We start from the raw sequence: 19,546 nt of genomic DNA on the forward strand, positions 1-19,546 counted from the left end.
CGCAGCACAAACGGCAGCTGCGTGACGGCGCCGCTCGGCGAGATAACAACGAGAGAGCGAAATATTTGGCGATGCGGTTATTGGTTCGCGGTCATATTCGCGACGATCGGCAAAATTCCCGCCGCGAACGCGCGTCGCCCGTGAATTGCCGCGTGGAATGAGATATATTAAAACGCGCGCACGCTCACAGCCGGCGAAATGAACGGTGGCAGGCAAGCGGCAGACGGGCGCTGAAATAATCGCGAAAGACTCCGCTGGCTGCGTTCGTCCTTTTCCGCCTTTTCCTCGCCGACGACACGCCGCGCCGCGGCGGAGCGAGCAGAACGTATTCTCGCGCACTCGGTATTATTTCGCCTTCGCGTGCGTGATGTGAAAGACACGTCGCTCGCGCGAGACGATCGACGGGGCTCGCGCGTCGAGTTGCAGGTTCCGTTGAGCGGTTCCGCGGCCTGAGAACCGCAGACTCCATTTCAGAGCAAACTGCGTCGAGTTGTAAATGTGCTCTCGCTGATTAAGACGGATACCGGGAGAAGCGCGCGGCCGACGTTTGAGATATCTGTCGAGTGACAGAAGCGCGCGAAGAAGAAACGATCTTCTAATTCAATATAAGCATCGAGATAAGAGCGCCTGATCGGAAGAAAACAAATTTCTCGACCAAGTATAAAAGATTGAGAAATTTGAAGTTATCAGGGAGTAGTCTGGATCATTAAGACTTCCGCTGGAACTTGAGCGGAGAAAGAGTTCTGATCGGAATCGAAACAGGTTGTTCACGATGCACGACCAGGACGAGAGGAAGGAAAGCCCCGCAACACAGGAAAGTCCCACCGCACAGCCGTTGCTGCGAATCATTTTCAATCAGGCTGAAATTCGTCTGTTGCAGCTAATCCTCGCTAGACTAGCTTTCCTACGACCACAGCCGAAGCTCAGCGGGCAATTAACGTGCGATTTACCGGCGACGGCGTTGCCGCGCGGAGGACTCTCGTACCGCGGACCCGTTAGTCCCGGAAGAATCCCGTCGTAAAATAAATAATCGTCCCGGCGTCTCCGGCGAGGCAGGATCGCCGATATCACGGCGGCTTATCTGCCCGTGGTGATTCCAGCTAACTCGAGCTCCACCTTGTTTACGAAACAACATCCGCCACATCGTGGCGTCCCGCGGCCGGTGATAAAGCGTCGCGAGAGATCGCGGCTCGCTCGACGACGTCGTGGGACGTCGCTGGCAATTTCAACGTGGCATCGCTTCGCCAACAAAAGAGCAGCCCGTGAACGCTGCTGCTCTCCTGCCAGCGCGTCTCTCTCTCTCTCTCTCTCTCTCTCTCTCTCTCTCTCACCGGCGTCATCGTCGTCGTCGTCGTCGTCGTCGAAGCATTAGAAAGCATCGGCGGGTACGTGTACCTGACGCAGGCGCAATTAAGCCTCGTCCGCGAACGGCAGCGCCAGTGTATGCAGATATTGTGTCGGTTACCGCACCTCGATTGCGGAGCAATTACACACGATACTCGTTGCACGCTCGGCAACAAACAGGAGACGACGGCGACGCTTCCCTGCGCGGCGCGCCCGGCTTCCCTGTTTCTCTCTCTCTCTCTCGGTCTCTCCCTTTCTTCGCGCGCGCGAGTCCCGCGCGAGAAATTCGCGACGCGTGTCGAAACTTCCGACCGACGATAATACTTCCGGCGATAAGACACTTCGCTGCAAAATTATCCTCTACGCTAGCGCACCGCGAAGTAGAGACTACGACTCGTCTGCGCGACGAACGCGAGGAAGAAACAAACAGTCGCACATGCGCTTCTCGTGTGTGTGTGTGTGTGTGTGTGTGTGTGTGTTTACTTGTGCGAGAAATTAGAGATTGACTCAGGCTGCATCTTCGCTCAACCGCTGGAGAAATTGTTAGGTTCGCCGTCTGGATGATCACCCGATCGTAATTAACCCCGCGACTCCACCGCGAATTGTCTCTCGTCGATCGTAATTCGCGGATCAGCGTTCCTTCGTTAGCCGGTTCATCCGCGCATGAATGAGCGTCGTTTATCAGCTACGCGCGTAAAAACGAGACTCGCGCTGAATCTTAACACCTGCTGGTGCATCATTATCTTTTAACGAGCGCGAGCGCGCGCGCGCGCGCATGCGCACGACGACGACCTAATAACTATTTAAATTTATACACGATGTCGGCGGATAAGTAATTACGCCGGGCAATGCGCGGAACGGGAGAAGACACTTTATGAGAACGAGGTCGCTGAGCAGATCGCTTTCTATAAAAAGCTTATTTAAGTCGCTTATAGCCGATCGTCTGCTGCTTTATTACCGGCGATACCCTGCGCAAGACAATAACCGTCGGGGTAATCCCCCTGTGGGGGCGTGAAAGAGGAACGAGCGGGAACGAGAGAGAGAGAGAGAGAGAGAGAGAGAGAGAGAGAGAGAGAGAGAGAGAAAGAGAGCGAGATAGGGAGGGAGGGAGAGGGCGAGGGAAAGAGAGGGAGAGAATGATAGGAGGAAATGGCACGACCGAGCTAGCCGCAAACAACGCAGAAGCCGAGGTAATGACGGGTTACTGACAAACGATACCGCAGCGGCAATTATACCGGCGGGCTCTGCAGCCCCGATATGCCAGCCGGAGTGCCTACGCAGAAGCCGTGTGTGACGCGGTCCATCGATATTAATTGATAAAACGAATTTCAAATTACTCCCGCGGCGTACGGCGATATTTTACAACTCGTGGAAATCCAGCCGGACGAAGTCTGACAGCGAGACAGCTCGCGATCGCGATTGTCCGCGCGCGCGCGCGCGCGGCGCAGGATGGAAACTGGTTTTGTCAGCCATTTTCAAATCAATACGCGAGCTATCGCGAGATAGATCCGCGGCTTTCCCGTCTCTCTCGCTGGGCGCGGATCCTTTCAACGATTCGGCAGTCGAAATTGCGCTCGGAGCTCGCGACACTTCGCGCGCGCGGAGATCGTTCGCGTGATCGACGTCAAAAATGGTCAACAGGCTCTTAACTGGCAATGGAATCGTGTGAACACGAAGTAAGTGAGTAATATAACGGGTCGAGCAATTCCACGGGATAACTTGAAGTAGTTAGTTACACGGTATATCAACCTTTTCGGTACAGCCGGCGGCGGCCGAGAGCGATAGTCGCGAGAGCACTTGTGCGCGCGAAAAGAATTTTCCTGGAGGATATTAACATCCGTGCTACTTCATCCAGCTAAAATATACTCGCACGGAATCTTGTATCAAAAAGTCTACGTCAAAATTATACTTCTTTTTTATAATATTCATATAATATATAATTATATATGTTTAATATATTTTTTAATTTTATAATTTACATTTATAACTATACATAAAATATTATTTTTATATTTGTAATTTATATATATATATATATTTAATATATATTTTATTGTTTAATGTATTTGAATATACATATATTTTTCGATGAAAATCTCCGTATGGGCCAAGAAATTACGAAACTTTTGTCGCAATTTGTACTGCAACATTTTGCTCATACATCATTCGAAATATTCGAAAGTAGTACAGGAAACGATTTTGCACACGTTATGAATTTTCATAGTACTGTAAAGCTCAAAAGATGCATCCCAACAAATTATTGATTAATTGTTGCTACAAGACGTATAAGCTGCATAAAGAACGATGACATCAGCGTTCGTACCGAAAGGGTTAAATTCGTCCCTTACACATACACATACACACACACACACACACACATACACACACACACACACATATACACAGCACGTACATTCTCATTTGATTAAGATTCAGGTATCAATTCGAGTAACTACACGGACTAATTTAGATCAGATTTATCTTCCGTCTGAGCGCAGATCTTGGCTACGAGCTCTGGCGACGTTCTCATCGGCGTCAGTTACAACCGATCTTGATTCCAAGTCCATAAAACCAGTCAACGAAACCGAGATTCGAGTCAATTTTCGCAACGCTGGTAAACGTGGGACCAGACAGAGAGACATCGGCAAATTTTCATACATGACATTCTCTCGACGCGACGATGGAAACGAAAGCGAAAAGAGACATGCGCACGATCTCGCGGACCGATCGTGTCGGGGGATAATCATAGCAATCGGCCGGCCAAACGGAGAGAAAACAGCGGCATTATCGTCCGACACGCGCTCGTATTTCCAGCCGTGTAATTCCCCACGAAGCGGCAAATTTCATTACTTCCGCCCTTTCCGGTTACTTCCGTCGTTAATGCGTGGCTCACGTATGGCGGACGCGGCTCGGGAGGAAGAGCCGGATTAATTTCTATCTGCGCCGAGTCCGCCGAGACGGAAGAACGATCGTCCCCATTAAGACGACGACAACGGATCGCAGAGTCCACGTTTCCGAGAGATGGCGATGCGCGGACTGGCCTAATTCGCTTCTCGATATCAACGCGACGCATTCACGCGTTACCGCAGCGGCCTGGTATTACGCTAACGAGGTTGCCGCGGATTCACGCACGTTACGCCTAAGCGAATTTTGCCGGGCAAACGTTCGGCGAGACCCCGGCAAATCGGCGGATTCAATCGTGCGGCACACGCACGAAGGAATCCGAGGCTTCGCGCAAGATCGATAATCGAATGTGACTCCGCACTATGTATACCCCGTCGCTCAATCAGGCAGGCTCTTGCCGATCAGAGGTACTTATTCGGAACGATTTGACAATCAAATTCTACACCTTGGCGCTTTCTTTATTCTCTTTCCCCCCGTGGCCATCACAAATTTCATATTATTCTTTGCCGTTCGAATGTCTCTTTCTCATCTCTTATCGTTACCGGGTTAGATCTCTTCTTTTATTTTTTACGATCACGGCAGCGGTGAATAATTCTTTTCGAAGGTGTGGCACTCTCTGAGAGATTGTTATTTATTTAGCCGACGACTGCGTTCGCGTATTTTGCGGTTTTTGGGGTTGACGATACGAGGGACGAGAGCGTCGATGAGCAAAAGTGAAGCTCGAAGCGTGTAAATTTTGAACGCGGAAGCTCCGCTGGCTATGGGAATCGAAAGTTTCGAGATAACGTTCAATCGTTTAACCGAGCGAGGTTTCGCGAGGGTCGAATTGTTCGAAAATTGAATTACAATGGCGTATTGCAGCAAGATTAAGCCTGCGTCGGTCAGGATCGAGTCGGGCGCGTGAGCGGCTTAATTAAGAAAAGATTGAGAGCATTTGGCCCAACCGAGTATAAATGAAGGACTGGAGCTAAGACCACAGAATGCTGGAACCAAGGTTACGTCGAATAGGGTTTACGTGTCAAAGGACCATACTGTTGTGCAAAGCGGCAGGCAGTGACAGCCATATTTCCCGTAACCTCCGATCGATAGGACTGTACGCGTGTGCCGCGTCAGACTGTGACACCGTGAAGCGGATTATAGTGCAAAATCCAGCCGCGATCAAAAAAATACACGCGAGGATTCGCTGAAAAGTGGGATATTTTTTTAACCGCATAAGAACGAGATAAACTATATATCCCATGACACCGCAAAATGGTCGCGCTGGCAGGTCGGGTTTACCAGAAAAGCGGCTGAGTAACTGATCTCTGTTTTCGCAAATAACGATGCGTTGCTTTTTTCCTTCCTTTTTTCTAGTATCGTAAGACGGAATAAAAATGTCCAGAGACATCGACTTTATGGTCGAGAGGTCGTTGCTTAAAATAAACTTCAAGGTAGAAGCTTCAAAAATTTCAAAAAAAAAAACGCACCGTTCAAAGTCCGAAAAGCGGAAGCTTTGGTTGATTATTATATGATGACAAAGGAAACCGATGTAATATGCGTTCGCGCTTTTAAAAGAGTATAAACGTCCTATCGAAAACACCATTTGATGGGAAAGTACACGTGTAACAATGATGAAACGGCCGTTGAAGTGACTCGAGCGACGTTTCATCGATAGTCGGTGATTCAAGCAGGCACACGCAGGTGCGCGCCTCTCCAATTAATTTCTTCCTAATTCACCTGGCTCGGTCACGTACGTGTACTACACGTATTAGCGAAGACATTTACGTTTGAGCGAAAACCGACGAGCGATACAGGGCTATTAAGCCGCACAGGTGAGTATCCTGCGCATTCCTGCGGTGCCGGCGACGTAACCAGATTATGTGGCATGCATAGGTGAATTAGCAAGCAAATGTTCGGTAAATTCGTTTGTTGGCCGATCGATATGTCGTGGTATCGGTATCCAGCAAATTCGATTGGCCGAATAGCGATCGAGATGCTCGACTAGCTGAGTGAGTGAGATAGCCATGCCACGAGCAGCGGTATGGCAGCCTAATTCTGACCGAGAAATTCAACAAACGCAATTAAATCGAACGCGTGAAAAACCGCGGATTAATTCGCGATCCATTCGACATTGCTGTAATTCGTCCCACGAAAAACATGATCAACGTAAAGCTGTGTAAAGCTGCCGAAAGAGAGCTGCCACCAATACGAGTCGCTTTCAATTAATCGCGCCCATTGGTAGAGAGAGAGAGAGAGAGAGAGAGGATATCAGTGGAAAATTACAAATTCGATATAATACCAGGCAAGTCCCGCGCGTTTCGTGTAAAAGAAATTATTCCAGATGAGGGAAGCCCGGCGATTTTTCGTCCCGCCATTAATCTCAATCAGCCACGCCGTATAATTCACTTACATTCGCCGACCAAAGAGCACTTCGGGAGAACGTTATTTACCGTCGTTTAAGTAACATTTATCTCGCTCAACTTTATACTCGGGGTAAAGCGCGGTAACGTCGTTGTGAACTTGTACGTTCTCCTCGCGGGCACGACAGACGTAAGAAATGATCAGGAGCAAAGTGTTTTAACGCGCGAACACTGTTCAAAGTTACGATGAAGCTCGCGCACCACTTGAATGCATTTCCTCGCCCTTGCCCTCTCCCTTTCTCTCTCTCTCTCTCTCTCTCTCTCTCTCTCTCTCTCTCTCTCTCTCTCTCTTTCTCTCTCTCGCTCGCTCTTTCTCTTCCTCCCTTGTACACGTACATCAAAAGTTCGACTTCGGGGATCCATTAAACTTTATCTCGCTACTTGACTCACCGTTTCGCTGAAGTTGGCTAAAGAAATTCCACCGAGAGGCGTCCCCCGCACTACGGTTTTCCACCTTCGGTCCTCGATCCTCAGCGCACCGTGTAACACATGAAACCGACACGCGACATCTGCACAGGTACGTCCACTGTCAACCCTACGAGACTACGAGAGCTTCCAATGCGGAAACGAAAACAGCGAGAGCCGGCTGTCGCGCGGAAACCAGCGGAGTTTCGCGACAGGTCCGATTGACCGACCGGTTTGACAATTTTCGATGTTCTCGAGAACACCAGCGAGCCGCCGCCGCCGCCGCCGCCGCCGCCGCCGCCGTCGCCGTGATCCCCGTGCGAGTGTCGCGCACCACAATACCGGTTTCGTGAAAGTGGATTACGCGCGAGCGCGCGCGAGTGGAAGTGAAATTACTAACTGCTGCCTCAAAAAGAGGAATGTTTGACATTTAACGCGACAGAGACGCGGACAGACTGTCGCCTTTGGGAAGAAAAGGGAAAAAAGAGTGTGCCTCTCCGTACGCGAGCCGTTTTAAAACGAATAATCGTTGTCGGCCTGGCTTTTTAATTTTATATCACTCCTCCTCTCCTTTCCAATCCCTCCTTTCCCCACCGTCAAGTGTGCCCTTCAGATGAGTCGAGTGGCGGTAAAAGCCGGATTTTTAAAAGTCACTACATCTCCACTTTAATCGAGAGCGTGAAAGATAAGACTCGTACGCGCGTACCTGCCGTCCGTGGCGTTGTTATGCCATTTTAATGTCGCAGGGGTTTTAATGTCGCATGGATTATACTGGGTGACTCGGGTATGGTAATCCAAGCAAGTTCTTTTGCTTCACGCGAAGGCGTGAAGGACAGGATGTCCCGATCGGCGGATCGTCGAAGAGTATTGCAATAGCTAATTAAAGTCGACATTACCTTGACCGAAAAGTGACTGTGTGACGAAACACGTTGAGAATAGATAAAAGACTCGCAAATAGCTTCAAACGCTGGAATGCTTAGCGGCGCGAAACCACTTGCGAAATCGACACGCGATTAGGATTCGAATATATTTTATCCTTGTTTTATATAAAAAAAGAAATGAGGGGCATGCGACTCGCCGTAAGTGGCTGTCGTCGAATCGTAAATTCGAGTAACACGGACGAGTGTCGATCACAACGTCGCGAATATTACGAAATATTCGCGATTGTATCATCCGCGGATCGTCCGCCGGAGAATTTATTTTTCACGATCTTAAAGGTGATCAGCGGCGATCTTAAAGGTGAACGCTAAAACCGACAGTGGAGCGCAAACTGGAAGCTGAATGCGAACAAGTGCCAACGGCCTCGAGTACGGGAGACTGTCGATTTATCGAACGAGAATCTCGCGTTTCGATCGCGCGTGCCAATTCCTCGTCAAACGAGAGCTGATTTTGATTTGATACCCGCCGAAATTCAAGCGTGGCCATTCGTTTAATGTTAATCATAATGCGACATTTAAACGACGCTCGAGCAACGGACTGTAACGCGTTCACTTCATTACGTTACGCTCTATGAAATTATAATAGACATTATGTTAGATAGATTATTCATCAAATTACGCTGCTCGCGGATTTATATTTAATACGCTATTCCATAACGATATATATATATATATATATATTTCTTTATTTATATGTGTATATGTATATGTATATGTGTTTATCGCGCGATAATAGACGATTCTAATTATGCCACGCCAGATGTAAAACACCGGTGCGCATTTGACAGCTTGAGTTCAAATTTCTGTAAAAAATGTACACCCGCGCTCACTTACAACCGCCACGACGAGCTAGCCTCTCGACTTGCTTCCCGAGATTCACAGTCGAGTGTCCGTTTATTTGTTTTCAGAAATCCGTAATCTACTCCAATTTCAGCGTATTGCTTGCTGATTTACCGTTACTACATTTTTCAGTTTGATACGATTCACTTTCGGATTCTACTCGAGCCTTTTTTCGAGATTTACAATTTGTTCCGATCCGCAGCCACTCTCGCGTAAAGAATAAAGAAAGAAGCTCGATCGAACTCGCCGGAAGGAAGTTTCTAACCGTCGCGTTCCATTGTCCGGCGACATTGATAATACCCTAGGTGATGCCTAATTCCTGTGTACACACGCGCAGCGGCACGATCGGTATACAAGCGCGATCGATCATCTACGGCCAATCGGACCCTATGTAACCCAGGTGCGGCCAAACAAATTATTTCCTGCCGATTAGCTCGGCGATCGCTCGCGGTAGAGCAACGCGGCGGGCTTAATACAGTCGGCCATCGAATTAAGGGGACTGCAGGGTCAGATTACTGAAAAATCGTGCTTGTTTTTGATAATATTTTGTGACTAACTGAATAAATGTGCAGGAATGAAAATTTTACATATATTTATATAACATGTGAAGAGTAGAAAAATTTTGTTTTCAAACAAATACTCATATAAATATACGTCCATTTAAATTTTAAACGCGTTTCTCTCGAAATTTTATCGTTCAACTTTTTGCAGCGATTTCTCCGAAACTGGGCTTAGTATCGATTTGAAATTTTTAAGTAATAATATTTGTTCATGTGGCTCTTCAGCTGAACCATGGACAACTCCGTCAAAATATTTCATTTCGAGATATTAATTTTTTTATTGTAAAAGAACTGAAAAATTTGCATTCTTTCCTAATAATAGCTGCCATTTGTTAATTTTGTTTCGGATTTTTCTTTTTTATAGTGCTTCACCGGATAATGATAAGTCTCTTCAAGATTTCTAGCTGAAATTCGCTCTGATCGGACCACGAAGAGCCGAGATATTACTGCAAAACCGATAACGTGAAAAAGAAAGAGTATATTTCAGCTGTGTATATATCGTATATTTATACGAGTATTTGTTAATAAACAAAATTCTTTTACTCTTCATATGTTGTACAAATATACTTAAAATTTTCATTCCTGCACATTTATTCAGTTCGTCACGAAATATTACCAAAAACAAGCACGATTTTTCAGCAATCTGACCCTCCACCAGTCTCCTTAAATCACACGCTTGCGCTTGCGACGCAACGGCGCTTTCCGCTCGATCGCGACGCGCCACTTCATTCGCGAGCGGACTTTTTCGGTGATATAATCTGCCCCATTACGCAACTATATTTTACACACACACACACATACACATACGCACATGCACACACAAGATGCGTAAACGCAACCACTCGACCATCGGCCCGACGATTTTTCGATGACTCTTAATTCTCGTGTGAGTCAATTTGAAATTCCATCGACGCGCGAGGATCCGAGAGAGGCGAGAGATGAGTTAGAAAGAAAAATGTTATTGTTCTTGTCAACGCGACGAGTAAAGATTTTTCGCATCCACCTTGTTATCCTCCCCGTCGCTCGCAGCGCTCGCGGCGCTCCACAGCGCTCCGGAGTGCTTCGAGATTTCGGCTCAACCAATTAATTCCGAGGCTAGAGCGCGGCGAACGCAAATTTTGGGACGACCCTCGGAGAGAGCCCCGTAGGAATTCCATTCAAACCACCTAGACAATTATCCCGGTCTATCCGTTTATACGCTTTAGTGCTTGACGCTTTATCAATACCGACGCGACGCGACGCGACGCGGCGGCGAGCGGGCGGGCGCGAGTGTGCTGCTGGTATATTGAGACGTTAATTTCGGCATTGTTACCAGGAACAATCTGAGACGACTGTCATCAATTTCAATCCACGTGGTATCGATCGGACTACGCCAGGAGCGAAGTTATCGAGGCCGACGAGCGAGCGCGATCGCTGCGCGCGGGAATGAGTCACACTGCGAGAAACTCGACGGAAATCCGGCGCGAGTCCGCTCGAGGGAACTCCGGGAACGGCGAAGAACCTCGAGAACGAACGAACGAACGAACAAACGCGAACGTGCGTGCGTGCGTGAGTACCTTCGACGAGAGAGTACTCCGCTTCCGCGTGCGTGCGCTATTTACTCAAGCCGTTGCACACGACGAGCGACGAGCGACGAGCGAGTCGAGCGGCTCTCGGGGGAACGGAAATGAAAACGGCTGAGAAGAAGGACGAAGGACCTGGCGCGACGATTCGCCAGGTGACACGCGCGAACGACAATTCCCGAACGGACACAGTCCCCGAAGAAGCTCAGCCCGCGCTGTACCAGATGGAGGTCTACCGAGACACTGGCGACTTCTCTCGCCACCAGGACATTCGCCGAGTCTCACGCAGGTTGAGAGACCAAGGAAAGAGAGAGTGAGAGAGCGAGCGAGCGAGAGAAGAGAGCGCGGTCTTCTCGCTTTCTCTCGCGTTCACGTTGCTCAGCGCTCTCGCTCCCTCTCTCGCTCTCGCTCTCGCTCTCGCTCTCGCTCTCGCTCTCACTCTCAGGCGCGTATACTTTTCATGATTTTCTCCGGTCTCCCCGCCGCGCGGGCTCGTTCCGGCACGTGGGGAGAGAGTGAGAGGTCCCGTGAATGATTTCGCGAGGGCTTGGCCCGAGCCGGCCGCATATATGTCACGGTGGCGGATATATCGAAGGAGTTGTCTCTCCCTGCGAGAAAAATCTTGCCGACGTTGACGCTCCACGGCCGCTCGCGGTGGACTGGCTAATCTGTTTGACGTTTCTTCGTGCCGAGATGCGTATCCCGAGTGGCGGTGCCAGACGGCCGATACGAGCGTCGGTGGACTCGAAGTCCACCGTGTCGAGGTGTCGCCGCTGTAGAAAAATGTAGACCAAGCAAATAGCGAGCATGCGAAGCCGCTTTCTTTAAATTAAGAACGTCGCGTGTCTTCGGTCTTCAGTCCAGGTCGACCAAGTAATCCGATTAGGTGTCTCTGGCCCCGCACATGTCGCGCTCTCTCTCTCTCTCTCTCTCTCTCTCTCTCTCTCTTTCTCTTTCGAGCGACTCTGTGCAATCATTCTTCCTCGTAATCTTAAACGCGCAAATTTCTTCTCGGAATTCTGAGCAGCCGCGGCGCCTCCGTTGAAGATATAAGGCTCGAACGTGTAGAGGATTTTTCAATTACGTTCTCAGACTCGTTGCGCCGTTCGACCTACGGTTAAAGTCGCGCTTGTTGCGCCGTTACGCGATCGACGCGAAAATACGAAGCAAAACGCGAGCACGTCTCCCGGTAATCATGTGTTGCGCGAGGCCGCCGATAAGCCGTTCATCACCGACTCGATGCAGCTGAACAAAACGTATAATCACGAGCGACCTTTATCAATGTTCCCAGTCGCGCAATTCCGCAACACCACGGGGGAGAGAGAGAGAGAGAGACAGAGGGAGAGAGAGGAGAGTGAATCTCCTCTTTTCCCATTTCTTCTTTTTCCCCTCCCGCGACACGGCATTCCCGCGTCGGTTCGCCGGCGCAAGAAGCGACCCGGGAATCTCATAACTTCGCTAGAAGACTACTGCTGCTCGAGAGCAACAAGGAACTTCGCCTTCAGCCATCATAAAGTATCGCCAGCATCGCTATATACAAACGATGCGCGCGCTCTGCTCGCCGTCGATTTCGCTGACCCAAAACGCGACGGACGAGCCGCGCGCTCGTCCTCTCCAGCACGTCGCTCGCCAGACTTTTCAAAGGCGCATTAATCTCCGACGTTTTCGTATCGGCGATCTGTACCGCGATGACCCGAGCTATTGCGCAACTCTCGGCAATCCCTAAGCCTCGTGAAAGTACTGTTCGTTCGTTAGAAGAAATGAGCGGTTAGGATCTTAACGACCCATTTCCTAGAATCGTTTCTGACGTGCGTTCTAATGAAACGGAGGAAATCATTTCGAATAAATCAGCCGACGGACCGCTTCTAATAAAAAACAGAGAGAGAGAGAGAGAGAGAGAGAGAGAGAGAGAGAGGGGGGGGGGGGAATTTCTGACAGAAGCGGAGCAGAAGGAGAGCGAAGATATCGCGAAAACGACGATCCGCTCCGCGATCACACTCGAGGCGTATTTAAGTTTGCGCACGTGCAAAAGCTCGATCGGCATCTTTGATACGGCGCGCTTTCAGAAAGCGAGTCTCGCGCGACTCAACCTGATTACTTTCCCGTTCCTCGTCCTCGTTCCTTCCTCCAGCCGCCTAGATACACTCGCGTCGATCGACGGCCGCGAACCGTTCATCGAGTCTGCTCCGCATCGCGATGCTTGGCTCGACCTGCCCGCGAATTAGAAGCCTACCGCGCGAGATCACCGGCGGGGCAAGAAAAATTGCCGCTTCCGCGGTCGCTTCCTATTCCTCGCGATCCTTGACGATCACGGTGCTTTCGCCTTGCGAAGGCAACACCGAGCGCGTCGCGTGCGCGTGCGAGTTGCGAGGCTCGTTGCGAATAACAATGCGACGAGATGCTCCTCCTTCGGGAAGGCAAGACGGACGCGAAAATCTTACGAAGCCGCGATATATCGAGATCGCGGCACGTCGCGTCGATCTGTATGCTTGAAAATGGCGCAACAACAAAACAGCCCGCTGAACGGTCTCATAGAGCGCGGCTACTGCGCAGTTGGCGGCTCGTTGAGAGTTAATTGTTGCGGTAGCTTTGTAATTTGTAGTTCCGGCTGCGGCGAGCGATACGTCATGCAGTAGCCGGCACGTGACAAATTGCAGCGTTATTGCCGCGGATACGCCAAGACAGAGGCGATTCTGCTCTTGATGAAGCGCGCTACGCGACTCAGTTAAACAATAGTTATGAACAAACACGCGGAATTAACAATTGTCATCAGCGAACCGCTCGCGTTGATCTTCGCGCCCGTACATGAACGTTTTCCCCGATCTCTCTCTCTCTCTCTCTTTGTCTCTCCCTCTCTCTCTCTCTCTCTCTTTCCCCATATCAAAATGAAATTCTCGCGGTGAATGTCAGAATTCTCTTCGTCTGAAGAGATATCTGATGTCCGCGCGGAGGAAGACCTCTCCTAAATTTATAAATCTCGGGTCCTTCGCTGTATGATTGTTACAAGTCCCGAGCTCTCTCCTTCTCGCGCACTCAGCGTCACGCGCTTTAAACGCGGTTGGTCTGTTTTCCAATTTCACTTCGCGTCCGCGAAAGATATCGATGTAGCAAGGAGGCGGCCAGGAACGGCGAAGACACGTGCGGAAATGCAACGTCGCGAAGTTGAACGGAGAATACGAACGCGCTAAGTCCGGTCATTTAAACGGGCCGACGGCCAACACTTTATCAGGTGATGTGTCGGAGCGCGAATCTCCCTCGTCGAAACTTTAGTTTCACGACAGGAATCGAGAACTAGGAGGATTCGATGTTAACAGCTATTCCGCGACTTTAGCATTAGCGCAGGCCGAATAATAAGGACGCCCACCTGGCCGTGGGAATCGGCGAGGAGCGCCGATTGGCGAGGCCTGGAAAAAGAAACTCCCAGATTGGCCCGGGAAGCCGCGCGGAATAAATTAAACAAATCGAAAAAGCGACTTCGACAAAGAGCGGCCGGTGATTCGGGCGAAACGGCGGCGAATAACGAAGGCAATAATTTCGCCGCCGCGGAATAATCGTTCGCTTTTAGCGACGACGGAGTTTCCAATAATTGATAGAAATGACAGTCGCTCGCTCGCTCTCCGACAACAGGAAGTCGTCGAAGACAACGATACCTGTTTTGTCGCACGACTCTCGTGCAATACTCGTCGTCGACGATTAATTATTAAAACCGTATTTGCGAACTTGCCAGTCGGGCGAAATGTGGATTATCCCGTCTCGCGACTGCGATGCGTATTTCGCCCGATGAATAATTTAAATCTTCAATTATACCGTCAGCCGAGGAGAAAAATATGCAATCGCATTATAAAAACAATCGGGACAGATCCGGCGAACATTTCGCAACTCGGTGGACCGGAACGCGCCGTGAACGGAGAGCCGCGAGAGGGATTCCTCCGCGAACGTTATTGCTGCGCGAAACAGATCCGTATTTCCGCAGGAAATACGTTATTACGATTTTTCGCGAGACTTTCTGTTATCGCGTCCCATCGCTTGAACTCTTGCACCGCGAACTGCCGTGGACTAGCACGTATTACGTAATTTTTGATTCTTTCATCTTCCTCCCTCTCGTCCGGTTATACTCCGGTCCGTTACGCACACACTTCCGGGGAATTACAATCTCAGCGTATCCCGCCTTTATGTGCAGCGCTTTAATTTCATTGCCTCGAATGAATCGCCGCATGAAATGATGATTTCGCATGAAAAGAAACTTGCTCGGGATACGCTTCTTGCGCCGCGCTGTTTGCGCCCTCGAGCGATAATCGCTTTTGCGCGATCGCCGAGAAAGCGCCTGTGACGATAATCCTGCGCGATCGAACGCTTCGATACACACTGTAAAACTAGGCCTCGGAACATGTGTGTTAAGATCGAGTGTTAGTTTGTGTTATTTTGATAACATCAGCTGGCGTTAAGGCACTAAGTGCGTCGAAAATAATTCGTTTTCTGTGACAAAAGTGTGTCTTAATAACACACCATGTAACACACTGCAGAAACGTGTTACCTTTCCTCAACAATCCCGTGACACACGTAGAGCGTGTTATTTAGACACAGAATGATCATCGAAATACACTGAGAACACACTCGGATGATATATTGGATAACACACCAAGTGTCACGTAACACACCAGTCATGTGTTCGTGATAACACAATAATTTTACTGACGCACACGTTTACATGAACACACATGCGTGTATTAAAAAGAAATACATGTGAGAGAAACACAAATCGACATAATCGGCGATTACTCGCCTTCAAGAAAGTATCGTATCTATTGAACAAATCAATGTAATAATAACTTGCTTTCATATCATTACAGACTAAATCATTAATTATATGTTATTCATTATTGTATGTTTAAACGTAATATGTTAAATAACGCGTGGCTTGAAATGGAAGAAATGTGTAAAAAGAGATTCATTCATTTACACGCTTGTGCATTTGAAAATAACACACTTGGATCTGCAATGTTGCTCAATTCACCTTCATAACACACTTGAGGTGTGTTTATTTTGATATACCTTCATAACACATTTGAGATATGTTATTTTAATATACTTTCACAACACACCGAAAGTGTGTTATTTTAATACCATTAACACACATACAAACGATGAGTACGTTAAAACACACACATAAATATGTTCTTTTAACATACATACATGTGTTAATTTAAATTTGCTGATCTTGTATGTCTAAAGTGGAGACATACTTAAACATGCTTCAAGCATGTTATTGTAACACACTTCAGTTTACACAGTGTACTTCAATGTAAACGCGCCGATTTGTGTTGCTTTAGGGACGCGCGTCGCGATCGACGAGTCGCAGCAGACGAGTTCTGCGAGCGAATTAAATACGCGTAATAGACAGATACGCGAGCGAGCGCACGTTCGCGTTGTGTAAATGTTAGAAACAAATTTTCTAGAATATGCGCAATGACTGTGACAACGTGTGATAGAATAATCGATGGTTCCATCGTGTCGCGCGCAATAACTCCGACAGTCCGTTGAAATTTTCTCTCGGCCGGCCGTCCGTCCGTTCCGCTGCACGTCAGCTAAACTCAAATAATTACGCTGCACGTGAAATTAATCCGAACATTTACCCCACTTAATTTCAACAATCCTCTTTTATAATGTGTTTAACATGAATTACTAGCACGCTTTGCGCGTCGGCCGCCACGTATGCTACGGTCTAATGCGATTCAACGTACCGTACAGTCGTGGAGAGGAAGATTGTTCGTAACTTTGTGACTATCGGGGCATATCCGTCCGCTCTGATGAGATTTAAAAGGAATTCGCTTTCCAATAGGAGAATTCTCCCATTGAGCAGAACAACTGAAACTCACTTGAAAGATTATGGGCAACCTTTCTGTCGACTCGTCTGTAAAACGTCCTCACACATTTCTTCCCAATCAACTTAGACATGCTTGAAACGATTACAATTGCATACTACCGCTTATGAGCTTGCGCGAAAATCGACCGTGACAGGGGAATCAACGTGGTAGTTTACGATAATAATAATCAGCCCTTTCACGTCCACTCTCATCTGTCTGATAGATGAGAGTGTAATAAAGATAATTATGTTTCTCGTAAATCTTCCGTCCAAGTTGGGAAGCTGAATGTCTTGTATATTAAGTGATTAAAGGTTACCGGACTCCTCTTCGACGAGTTTCGCAACTTCGCAATCGCACCATCCACTGCAAGAGAGTTTACTCGATAATTCTCTCAAGAGATCCATTTTTCTGTTGGACGCTGGATGCGCTGCGAAACTCTTCGACGAAAAGACTCTCGCAATTTTTCAATCAGCCGACTGTACGTGTGTCTAATTTGCGAAAAGAACGTAGTTTTCCCGCGCTAATAATAATAGTCAGCTCGTCGCAACTCGCCGGAGACGCGGCTTCATTATTCAAAATCCACGCTCCGGCGCTACGACGTCTTACGACGTAGTTTTCATTCGTTCCCGCGAACCGGAGACGCGCCGAGCTCTCCGCAAATTTGCGCAACGCGAGCGCAATACCGCGCTAGAACGGCGCATTGATGCGCCTCTCACCTGCGCGCGCTAGAATACCGGCTCGCCCCCGTAATGGAATAAATAAGTAAGCGGAAGCCTGTGTTGTCGTCTTCGCGGCAAGCTGGCATTTTAATTTCCCCAAGAGATATTTCATTTCACCGCTTGTCCGTCTCTCCTACTCTCCCTCACTGCGTTCGTTTTTCTTTCTCCCTTCCTCTCTCTCTCTCTCTCTCTCTCTCTCTCTCTCTCTCTCTCTCTCTGTCTCGCGATTGTTCCTCTCCCAGTGTGCGATTTTTATATCGCGCTCGGATTTCATACCGGATTCATTGCCGACATAATCGGGGACGCGCGTGTCAAACTCTCTCTCTCTCTCTCTCTCTCTCTCTCTCTTTTAAAAACTTTACGTCACACTTTGAAGCTGACGCTACTTGCATGAGAAATCCGAAAAAGCTTGCATGAGGAGGATCGACGTTGTCGCAAACCGACGTTCAATTTACCTCCCCGCGACTCCTTCGACTCTTTATCTCGTTACTCGCAGACAGTTTTGCGCAATAATGCACTCCGCGCAAATTCGCGAAGGAGCTCCCGGGGCTGTTTCTTCTATTTTTATACTTTCGCGGAAACGACGCCGTGAGGAAAATCAAGCCGCACCGATAACAAGATATCACGCGCGCGCGTCTACGCGCGCCGAGTAGATTCCAAATGGAGAATCCTTCCCAAACGATAATATGTCCTGAAGAAGAAAAGGACGAGAAAGTGTCGCACACGTAATAATCTAATATAACGGCAGGAGAATTGGACGGTCGCGCGTTACGACACCGCGTGTTCGCGCCGCCATTAATTTTTTCTTTCCCATTTTGCATTCCCGTGCAACTCGCGGTGGGATAATAATGGCTACTTCCGGCGGAGTGTACGCACGCGCGGCGCTGATTGTGGCGTGTGTCACACACCCCCCGCCGCGGATGTTATCAGGACAAACATTGTATATATTCCACATAGAGCAGGGAGCGCAAACCGCGCGCACACAGCGCTCAGCGCTGTCTTTTATTAAAATAATACTTTCCAAGGGCTTCGCGGAAATGTCCCGTAATACTTCTCCCCGTGACCCCGTTTTCAAATGAACCCGCCGCCCCTTATCGACGCTCAACACCCCGTCCCGCAAGAATAATTCGCCGGTCTTTTCAGAGACCGCGCTGAAAGACGTCGCAGGGCGGATGAAAGGGACCGCGGGGGGCGCGGGCGGGACGAGGAAAGGCAATTTTCATTCAAACTTCGTCTGACCCTTTCGCGACTCGCGACGGCGACTCGCGATGTGCGGAATTGTCGAACTCGCGCGAACCCGCGCAATTTTGCCGACCGCGCAGCGACGAGGACACGCGCGAGTACGCTTTCGCCGTACATTTTTACCATAATATTATTCCACGTTATCGTACGGGGACTATAAATATCGGCGCCGCGGAAAGTGTCTCCGAACGAGTCTTGCATGGCGAATATTCGGAAAGTGTTTTTGCAAATCACTAAAGCAGACATTGGATTCTATTTCCCGACACGTCTGTATGTGTGTGTGTGTGTGTGTGTGTGTGTACTGCCTTCCTCTCCCTCTTTCTCCTTCTCTCTGCCCCCCCCTCCCTCGCGTTCTTCCTTTCGCTCTCCTGCCGTTTCCCACTCTACAAACGTTCTTATCCTCCCCCGAGATGTCATCCATTCTTCCCTTTATGCGCAACATTCTCATTTTCTAGAATGGCTGCAACGTTTCTGTCTAAACGCTCCAACCGTTTCTGTGTTTTTACTAGATAGTAAACGGCTATCGCAGAAAGTGCTGGGAAAGGGGGGCGCATGCATCTCTTCTATTAGTTCTAAGATAGTATTGCATCTGGAAAAGCATTTTTTTGCCGCTGTCGTTATTTCGACGGAGAGAGCAACGACGCGACGGCGGCAAAATGGCGCGAGCGCTCAATAAATAAACACGCAACGCACGCTCGGCGCGTACGGTATCGTGAAAATTTAATCGCTCGTCAAATTCGACGCGCGGTGTTCCGCGCGGATGCTAAAG

At 48.9% G+C, this 19,546-nt stretch overlaps 1 protein-coding gene across 6 annotated transcripts in view; it reads right to left on the reverse strand.

Moving 5' to 3' along the window:
• LOC105185583 (low affinity immunoglobulin epsilon Fc receptor) overlaps positions 1 to 19,546 on the reverse strand; it is a 147,249-nt gene that overhangs the window by 123,301 nt on the left and 4,402 nt on the right. Inside the window, exons 1-2 of one of the 6 annotated variants that reach the window (XM_025307322.1) lie at positions 10,947 to 11,195; positions 7,038 to 7,156 (exon numbers count right to left, since the gene is read on the reverse strand). The exons of 1 other annotated variant lie outside the window; for it this stretch is intronic. The gene's annotated coding sequence lies outside the window, so the exon portion shown is untranslated. Of the gene's footprint in view, positions 1 to 7,037; positions 8,522 to 10,702; positions 11,196 to 19,546 lie in introns of those variants that run through there. 4 more of the 6 variants (XM_025307320.1, XM_025307321.1, XM_025307317.1 and 1 more) reach the window with 4 other exon arrangements.

Source organism: Harpegnathos saltator, unplaced genomic scaffold (genome assembly GCF_003227715.2).
Source record: "Harpegnathos saltator strain DR-91 unplaced genomic scaffold, Hsal_v8.6 scaffold845, whole genome shotgun sequence".
In the NCBI taxonomy this organism is placed as follows: domain Eukaryota; kingdom Metazoa; phylum Arthropoda; class Insecta; order Hymenoptera; family Formicidae; genus Harpegnathos; species Harpegnathos saltator.